At 50.0% G+C, this 10,555-nt stretch overlaps 1 non-coding gene across 1 annotated transcript; it reads left to right on the top strand.

Annotated features, from left to right (window-relative positions):
* Positions 1 to 601: 601 nt before the first annotated feature.
* TRNAE-CUC (transfer RNA glutamic acid (anticodon CUC)) lies at positions 602 to 673 on the top strand. Its single transcript has one exon. It is a non-coding gene; the product is annotated as a tRNA-Glu (tRNA).
* The last annotated feature ends 9,882 nt before the right edge of the window (positions 674 to 10,555 follow it).

Genomic DNA, 10,555 nt, shown 5'->3' with positions numbered 1-10,555 from the left:
TTCCTAATGATCTTGTTGCTGAATAAGTGTGCAATATTTTTTTCATCTTCTGGAATTTTATATGGCGATATTTTGAAGTTACTGATAGCTTTTTATTGCCAGAGATGGTGGCATTTAATAAGTACACGATTGTCCACTTATGCCAACAAACATGTTCTGCTTTTAGCAGCCTGATGGGACAGAAAATCAGGTTACCTTACCAGCATTGCGGGTTTACTTACTCATGTAATTGACAGTGTGTCACTGTCTTATTGCTGCTTCTGGTTAAGTTATATGACATCCAATTGAAGACACACCAAACACATAATGAGAAGGACACGAGAACGTGGAGAGCAGGGTCCTCTATACGAAAGGCATGCGTTCCACAAAAGAGTCCACTGCTTGATGTTAATTTTCGTGCCTTTGCCTTACATCATTTTATTGATACAACTTATATGGGATGAAGGAGAAAAGTTTACAAAGTGAAATAGAAAGTGGTCTTTGTTGTAGTACAAAGATTGCTTCTTGTAGACTTGCTGCTCTGCAAGTCATAGATGAAATATTTATTATTTGAAATATTAAATTTATATCACATTGGATTAATCGAAATTGCTAAGCACGCTCCCTGGTGGTCTAGTGGTTAGGATTCGGCGCTCTCACCGCCGCGGCCCGGGTTCGATTCCCGGTCAGGGAAGTTGTGTTTTTTTTAACTATTTGCTTTTCGCTTATGGTGTAAAGCGTATAATATTCATCCCATTCATTTATTATCACTTTTATTTCTTATAAAAAATACACGTCGAACATTCCAACATGAGGCAAGTGATACCGAGAACCGGCAAACACGATTTAAATCAATGTGGGCTTGAAAACGAGAACCAGTTACTTCTTTACAACCTTTTCAGCGTACTGCCACGGTCAGATAACGCCATTATGTATTTTATCATATGTGAATGAACTGAACAAGTAGATTACTACATGAAGCAAGGATGTAATATGTCCAGGTTGTCGTCCTTCGTCTGCCTTTCTTCCCAGTGGTGTCTCGAATAATGTTACTCTCTTAGGAAGAAAAACTAACGCACTAACTACTTAATTCTGAAACCCATGTCCCATTGGTGTTATTGTGCGAACACAGTCCTTCTGGGAGAAGACAAGCAGAGCAGGCGTTAATTAACTTTATAGGCTAGTTTGTAAGCCAATCAGCTGCCTATCGTAAATCTCTGTAGAGTCTGCAGGAGGCACAATGTGGACGTGGGGACCAATACTTGTCACTTTGTCAAAATAATTGGAAAAAACGAACATTGCTAGCGAGGTATGGGAGGCACTCTCTAGGCACATGGGTCATTGCTACAGGTATGAAGCCCGGATAGCTCAGTCGGTAGAGCATCAGACTTTTAATCTGAGGGTCTAGGGTTCAAGTACCTATTCGGGCGGTTTCATTTTAACAGTTTTTTTTCACATTTAAACACAGAGCCACGGAATTAATGTTTCGTCTCTCAATAATTCTGGTTTGCGCTACTGGTTATTGGGAAGTTACAAATATTATGGTCATAATCGCAGTAGACACAACATTATAACGTGATCAATGCATGCATATTTCATATACAAGTAGGGATAGGTGTGCAAGGGGGTCCACTGTCTATCTTAAATCTTGGGACACAGTATGTGGTGTGCCTGGATAATGACGTCCTCCATCAAAATGCATTTGCTCTTGGACTGTATGTAGCACCCATCCCATGCCCTTCTCTGGCATACATTAAGGAAAATGTTCTCTTAAATTGACAACTGCCCGTTTGGTGCACATTAAAATGGGAAGGACACCGGGCGCTAACTTTAATATTTATGGGGTGGAGGGAAAGCATCATGTCACAACCTTTGACCCAGGTGATGTCATGGAAAGTGACATCACAGCTCCAGCTAAGGGAGTAGGTGGCATTGGCGGCGGGTGGGGATTTGTTCTACCATGTGGTGCTGGCAAGTGCCTGCCAGGTGTGATGGGGCTTCCCGTGCCTCGGGCCGCCCTGTACTAGCATCAAAGCATACGCACGCAATAAGACTCGCACACGCACGTCTGATCGTTCCAGGGTCCCGGCGGCATCTGCCCCACGGACCGTCTTTATTCTTTATGCGCATGCGCAGCCATAACAAGGCTCGCGCATGCGCACATGCATTACGGACGTAACATCCCTTTTTTTCTTTAAACAAAAGAAACAACAAATTACAACTGCAACATATTGACATGTCAATGATGAACGTTACCAACATTACATTTCTGAATAGTGAATCATTGACCAAGAACAGTCACCTGTTCAGTCTCCTGAGTCTAGAATGTAGTCCTTGAGCCGAACAGATATGGCGCGGCCTTGTCGCGCCAGGCACCGCCGTTCCGCCTGCGAGCTGAGCGGTGGGGTCCCGACTGTCGGTGGTCAACCCACGGATGGGTCATCTTCTAGAACCTCTGCATCGTTCTCCTGCTGCGTAGGCCTCGTCGGATCAGCGTCTGTCAAATTTTTTGAAAAAGGACTGGTTGCGAGTGATGGTTCCCCTTGCATTCGCCGAGGTAATCATAGATCCTTTGACATGGGAGACGACCCACGGGTGGGGTTCCTATGGCAGTGACAGTTTTCCCTCTGGCCTGCGGTTGCGTACCAGTACCGAGTCTCCAACCGCTAACGCATTTTCTCGCAGTCCTCTCCTTTCGTTCTCCTTGGCATTGTGGGCTTCTCGTTCCCTTCTCACCCGGTCATTGTCTATGATCCCCGGCTCACGACCTTCCACTTCCGGGAGGGGTACTCTCAGGCGTCTCCCAAACAGAGCCTCGGCCGGAGCCACACCTGTAGATTGATGCGGTGTCGACCTATATTCTCGAAGAAACTCAAATAGGGTTCTCTTTAGTTCCACCCCACTGTTGGCCACTATGCGGAATACCTTATTAAGTGTTCTCATGAGCCTTTCGGCCTCTTCATTCGCCCTGGGCCACAGTGGCGACACCTTCCGATGTTGTATGCCCCTTTCTCTCAGATATTGTGCAAATTGGTTCCCAGTGAATGGCGGCCCATTGTCCGAGCAGAGGATTTCAGGGAGGCCATGCGTGGCAAACATCTTTTCCAACGCAAGGATTGTATGATCTGTGACATGTAAGTCAACAAGTTCCACCTCCGGATACCGCGACCATTGGTCTACTGCCACTAAAAAGTACATGCCCCTTACAGTTGACCCAAAGTCAGTGTGGACTGTGCCCCACGGCTTCTCGCTCTGTTCCATAGAATTGATCGGGGGTGCTCTTTCTACGGGGCTAGCAGCCTGGCACGACAAACATCCTTTCACATGCAGCTCTACTAGGGCCTCCAGATCTGGCAACCAAACCTTTGTGCGCAACCTCGCCTTCGTCTTTGTCACTCCCTGATGTCCGGTGTGAGCCAGTTCCATGACTCGGGCTCTTAGCAACCGAGGTACCACTATCTGCCGAACTCTTAGTAGCAACCCATCCTCCAAAGTGGAGAGTTCATCATGGATTTTCCATAGTGCTTGAAGATCCCTCTGGGCTCTGTCCTCCCTCCTTGTGTTATTATACAGAATACTTCTCCAGTCACCATTCTGAATTGCAGCTCTGATGATTTTAAACACCTTGTCGTTTGCCGACTCTTGTGCCATCTGATTTCTGTCCAACGCCACCGGCATGGCAACTGCCACAACATTGTGTATGAACTCTTTGCACTCTGCCACATCTCCCTGATCACCTTCCCTCTCCATATTGGGATGACGGGAGAAGTAGTCCGCCGGGTTGTTCGTCCCTGGCCGGTACACCAACTTGACCCGTATTCAATGAGGGCGAGCATCCACCGTTCTATCCTGGGAGGAGGTTTCGAGGATACACCCGCTAGGATTGGAAGAAGTGGTTTGTGATCCGTGATGACAGTTACCGGTTTCCCAAGAATGTACAACCTGAAATGTCTGCAGCCCCATAAAATGGCCAGGGCCTCCCTCTCTATCTGAGAGTAGCGACGTTCAGTCTCCGTGAGGGCTTTACTCGCATATGCGATCGGTAGCATTTCACCTCTCGCATCCTTCTGCATCAGCACAGCTCCTAAACCCACCGGACTTGCATCCACAACCACCTCAGATTCGGCTGCGGGATCAAAATACGGCACTGTGTCCTGATCTGACAATGCCTTCTTGATCTCATCGAACGCATCTTGTTCTTTGGTACCCCAGACCCAAATAGCGTCATTTTTTGTGAGGGCCCGGAGGGGTTCAGAGAGGGACGCCAGCCCGTTGATGAAGCGGCCGCAGTAATTCACCATCCCCATAAAACTGCAGACTTCTGTCGGCGATTGGGGGGGTACAGCTTCATGGATGTCTCTGACCTTTTTTTCCGGATCCGGGGATACACCGTTGTCATGAAACACAAAGCCAAAAAACCCAATGCAATCCCTGAAGAACTCACATTTCTCCCGATGTAAGGTGAGTCCAAGATCTTTCAGTCTCTGTAGGGTTGCTTCTAGACGCTTCAAGTGCTCGGCATGTGTAGTGGCAAAGACCAAAATATTGTCACTCATATTTATTACTCCCGGCAGACCTGCCAAAGCACCCCTAATGGCATTCTGAAACACCTCCGCAGCTGAGGATATCCCGAAGCTGAGGCGCTTAAACTGGTACAGACCCTCGTGCGTTGTAAAAGTAGTAATGTACCTTGAGTCCCCATGCAACCCCAGCTGGTGATATCCCGCTCTTAAATCTAGTTTCGAGAATATCTTGGCACCCTGCAGTTCATTGATGATATCATCTATAGTGGGGGTTAAGTGGCGTTCTCTCTTAATAGCAGCATTGGGCAACCGCATGTCCACGCAGATGCGAACCTTGCCCGGTTGTTTGGGCTTAGGTGCCACCACGATTGGCGAGACCCATGGAGTCGGCCCTTCCACCCTTTCAATGATATCCATACTGATCAGTGCTTTGAGTTCCTCCTCGATCTGGGACCAAAGATGGAACGGAATTCGTCAGTGTTTCAATGCCGTTGGGCGGATCGTTTCATCTATGTGTAGTCGCACTGGTTCTGCTTTCAGTCGGCCAATCCCGTGAAACGTATTCTCAAATTTCTCCAAAAGTGAGTCTATGTCCCCTTGGTAAACTGCACACGCAAAGTGGACCGAATCTAGCGCTTCCGAGGCCGCACAACTCAACAGGGACAGCGGGCTCACATCTGTGACGAAAAACCTTGTCTTAATCGTCTTTCCTTCACAGGCTACAGGAGCTACAAACACCCCTTTGATTGATAGGGGAGTATCACCCCCGAACATGAAGATCTTCGCCCTCGATTGGTCCAACGGAGGGGGGTCTGGGATGGCTTCGTAATGTTCGGTGGCCAACACACATAATGAGGCACCAGTGTCTATTAGAACCTGCGTAGGGACCCTTTGAATGTTAACAACACACAGCGGTTGTCTGCGTTTCCTCGCCCCAGTAGCCAAGTTTGAGATGAAAAAGACCTCTTCATCCTCTTCCTCCTCCTCTGCGATGTTGAGTCTTTGGACATCCTGTTCCACTGTAGCGACACAGCGTTGTTTTCTATATCCGCCGCTTAACCTCGCGGGTCCCCGCTGTGTGGCAACGGGGGCAGTAGCTCTGCACATTCTGGCATAGTGCCCTGGCGTGTTGCATCTTCCGCAGGTCCTCAATTTGGCTGGACAGTCCTCCGAATGCGGCAAATCGTATCCACAATACTGACAAATTACCGCATTGCCTTGTGGAGATGTAGGTTCCTGCCTCTTCTGGCTCCACCCCGACTTTGTCTGGAACTGTCTCCCAACAGAAAAAGCTTCCTCGAGCTTGCCTGGGCGTGCAGCAGCGTCCATCTTAGCCCCTCTACTCTCGGCAAGTTGGTATACCCTTCCGCTGTCCAAAATCTGCGCCAGCGACATACCTGGCTCTCTCAAGACCTGCCTCCGCAGCTTCCCTGAGCTGCACCCTTGGATCAGTTGGTGGCGGACCATTAACTCAGCATCCGTCCATCTGCACGTGGTGGCTAGCTGTCTCAAACGTGCACAGAATTGATCTAATGACTCCTCATCATGCTGCTTTTCTCCACACATGACAAACCTGTCAAAATCCACATTGGATAAGGGGATAAAATGATCTCTTAGTGCGGTTTTGACCGCATCGTAGTTTACCACAGGTAAGGTGAGAGACTCATAAATGCGTAGTACCTCTGTGCTCGCCGAGTACAACAGCGTCACCACTTTGGCATCATCATCTGTTTCTCCGGTGGCGGCGAAAAACATGTCAAGTTTTTTTATCCAGAGGAGCCATCTCGGGCCCAGTTTTGAGGGGGGACCCTAGGTGTCAAATTCTTGCATTGGTTGTAATGAGCCATGCTGCCTTCTCACCATCCTCACCGTTCCAGAGGCCTCACCGTCGCTGTCCATCATGTTCACAGGTCGCACAGGCACCTCAGACCGTGTTGGAGGCTGCAAACCTGGCTATATCCGTGTCCGACGTACCTGACTTGGCAGAAAGGGCAGTCTTCCTTACTAGGAAGACTGCAGAGTGTCCATAAATTTAGGGATTGTCTACCTCAGTGTTTAGACAGCGCACAAGCACCCTTGTGGGCCGCAACTGCCTTAAACACCATAAACAAAATGGCCGCCGTCACTCGTGTGAGGATCGTGACACACGTGAGATGAAATGCCCATAACGACACATGTGTACGTGCCGAGCGTTTCTCTCCCCGTATCCCACCTCGTCGCCAGTGTGATGGGGCTTCCCGTGCCTCGGGCCGCCCTGTACTAGCATCAAAGCATATGCACACAATAAGACTCGCACACACACGTCTGATCGTTCCAGGGTCCCGGCGGCATCTGCCCCACGGACCGCCTTTATTCTTTATGCGCTTACGCAGCCATAACAAGGCTCGCGCATGCGCACATGCATTACGGACGTAACATCAGGGTCGGCCATCCGATTCGTGTTTAGTGCAGTGGTAAGGCACGGCTGGGCTCTTAATGTCAGGAGTGTGGTGATGGAGGGGACACATGGATTGGCAGCTTTTTTCAAGTTGCTGTTCCTTCCTGCCGCTCAGGGTCTGCCATCTTCTGGGTCCCAGCTCCCAGGGGGCCAGTTATGTGTGTGTTTTTTACCAAGGGAATTTTGGGGGACAGATTCTGCTTCGGGCCAAGTGAAAGAGGGGTGATTGGCATGGCAGGTAGGCGTGTAGACCCTCTCAGGGATGCCTTATGCTAAATATGTCAGGTGGGTTATGTTAGTTGGCGGAAGTGGTAGCAGTGGTGTCAGCAGAAGGGGGGGTGAAGGGAGTGGTGCGACCACTGATGAGGGCGGCCTCGAAAGGGTACCTTGCTGCAGTGTTGGCATGTAACAAACCCACACACACTGGGGCACTTTCGGTGGGGGATAGGAGAAGAAGGAGGGGCCATGCCTAGCAGGGAGGATATGCCTTGGAGTGCAACTAGGGGGAAAGGGTTGAGAGTTGGTGGAGGGGATGCAGAGGACACCCCGTGGATCACATGGGGGTTGTGCGGAACGGGGGCCCTGCAGACCCTAGCAAAAGGGGCAATGCAAGGGGTTAGGGTTTGGAAGAAGGCTTGGGAGGGTGGCCAACCTGCAGTGCCTGAGAAGAGGAGAAAGGCAAGAGGTGAGAATCCGGGTAAAGGGCTGGGGCAGAATACCCCAGCCCTTATGATTTTCATACAATATTTGATGTACATGTGTTAAGGCAAAGGGGAACCTCGGGGGCTGGTGCATGAGCACAAGTTGTGTGACTATGCCAAATGTCACACGTAAAATCTGGTAGATAAACTGAAATCAGCAATGTGGTCATATGTGCAAGCCTGTATTTTTTCCGCTTATTAGGGACACTACCAAACACACATTAGTAGAAAAAATTACAAGTGACCATTCCGGTGGATTGGTGAACAATGTATTCGGAAAAAGCAAGCAACAGAACAAAACCAAACCAGTGAGAGTATGAGACTTCGACACAAGTGAGAACCCCTTCCCTCCAAGCACAATTCTTTGATACCCAAAGGAATACATGTATTTCATTGGAAGGAAAGGTCCGGACCGAAAATTGAATCATACTGAAACAATGTTACAACGAGGGGACGAAGCCCCTCTATCCAAGCCTTTGATACCAGCCTACATGTAAGACAGTGTTATCAGGCCAGCCAGCATAAAGTGATACATTTAGTGGAACTGAATATACTCCTTAAAGGTTCGCACACGGTCTGAGGCAGGAGAGCACATTTACAGTATGATAAATTCCATCAGCTTAAGCCGCTTTTCCTAAGAATTCAGGAGCCTAAAACATGCTTCCATATGCCAAAAAGGAAACGCTTCAGAAGCGAGAGTTGTGGAGGTGAGCATATCTACACACTAGGGAAGAGTCTTCATTGCAAGGGCATGCACAGTATAGCCTATAGCCTCACCTTGCACAGTCAATAGATAGTTGTTTAAACATGACAGTTTGCAGTACCGACTCAATATGATAATGCAGCAGAATGTTAGGGGAATACATACAATTTTCGATTCCACGCTTTCCCCCACAATCCCCTTCTATGAGACCTTTACTCCATTCTCATTACATACATCTTTGGGGGAACAAACATCACATCCAGGCATATCATAACGTTTTATTTCTTCTGTAGTATGATAGCAAAGCACTCGGACAGTCAGAAACTTCGGAGCAGGTGGAGCATGCTTGATAATAAAGACACTTACAAACCATCAGACTGGACAGACTTAGAATTATGAACAGTGCTATGAGTGGGAGTAGCAGAAATGGAAGGGATGGAGCCTGGCACCCGGATCTGTTGGCGTGTCACCTCCATGCTCCTTCGATCATCTCCCTGAGCCTCTGGGAGTATAGTATCGGGCCGCCGTACTGGCAGTTGTCTCTGCCTGGTTCTTCGCTATGGTTGGCATAATCCTGCAGGTGGCCCCTTGTATGCTGTCACGTATGGCATGCAGGTGTTCCCAATATGTGTGCCCGGTTGCCTCCATCTCCCTCTATCTCTACTTCTGTGCTGCTTGTTGGTGTGTGCCGTATGGGAGGGGGGCTGTGCAGTGGCTCTGGGCTGTTTTCAGGGGAGCCATATGTAGGTGTGTCAATGTCTTGCTCAGGTTGTTGTGCACGCCGGTGAGGGGTTTCTGGGGACTGAGCATGCTGGTGGGGGTGAGGGCTTTCTGGTGTTGGTGAACGCTGGTACCTGTGAATGGGCCCAGGGGTTTGTGGCCCTTCTTCATGCAGTGACACCATGCAGGTGCCCCCAGTGTTTCCACAGTCGCCCTGCCTGGAGGTCTGGCCTGGATCCCAGACCCTACTGCTGCAGGAGTGTGTTGTGTGGGCCTTTGCAGTGGTTCTGGTGGGCTGCGGAGTCGATATTGACCTGGTCCTGCTTGGTTGCAATATCTCACAACGGGACATCCGCCTTGGCATACATAGCCTGTCTGCGCCTTTGCAAGGTGGTGGCGGACCATGAGGACCTGGATGTGCCACTCCCAGATGGGCCTGCCACCTCGTCCTCCTCGGATGCCTCATGCGATGAGTGAGTGCCTGTAGGGGACATAGGAAATGTTGTCAGGCATAGTTCCCCTATGTGTGTTGGCATGCAAGACACATTTACTATGGTATGGAGTGGGACCCCACGCATTTGGGCAGATGGGCATGGTTGGTCAGGGGAGATTGCATGTGGGCCCAGCATTATGGGGATGGTTGCAGCAGCGTGTGTGTGACACATGGCCAGATGGTCTTTGTCCTGTGTGTGTGTGGGCAGGGTGTCCATGCTGAGGCAGCTGATGCTTGGCATGTATGTGTGTGGTCCTTCATGCGCCCACAACCCCTCCCCGGGTGGCACTCAGCTTGTGGGGTTAGGTGTGGTGGCTTACTCCATGGCACTGGCATATCCCTAGGGGCACTGCTGTGCAGCCAGCAGGATTAGGCTGTGGTGTACAGTGATTGGCTAGCTGAGCCCATGTCGGTGTAGGGGGACGTGTACTTCCATGTGGCTTGTCTGCCATTCCAACATTGGGCACAATTTCCTGCTGCTCTAGTGCACAGGGATGCCCTTGGTGCCCTGCCCCATGGCTGCTGTGGGAGGTGGTTGATGTGCCTCCCCCTCACTCCACCCTGTTGGCATTCCCAGCTTCTGGGTCTGCTGACATGTGTCCCTGTCCAATGGGGCATCTTATGCTAAACAGTCATTTGTGCATGCACTTATGCTGGGGGGGCTGACTCACCTCCTACCTCCTGGCTCCTGGCACCCACCTCCACACCTCTGGCTCCCTCTATTTCCGCCATATCCAGCACTGTGCTGCACTTTTCCTCCAAGGCGGTGAGGACCAGTGGTTCCATGGTTCCTCCTCCAGTCGCCAGGAACTCCTGGCGAAGTTGGGACATGCATCCGGACCCGGAGGTCATTCTAGCTTTTATGACAGTACTCCCCGAGAGGATGCAGTAGTTCCGCCAGGAACAAAATAACTGCTGTGTGTTGGGTGAGTACGAGTTTATACCTCCTGGGAGGGGGGCTAGAGATAGTCAGCTTGAAAAAACAAGTATTGGTATAGC

The sequence above is a fragment of the Ambystoma mexicanum genome, assembly GCF_040938575.1.
Source record: "Ambystoma mexicanum isolate Mex_15411 chromosome 12 unlocalized genomic scaffold, UKY_AmexF1_1 Mex_chr12_unloc.2, whole genome shotgun sequence".
Classification (NCBI taxonomy): domain Eukaryota; kingdom Metazoa; phylum Chordata; class Amphibia; order Caudata; family Ambystomatidae; genus Ambystoma; species Ambystoma mexicanum.
This window is presented reverse-complemented; position numbering and strand designations above follow the sequence as displayed.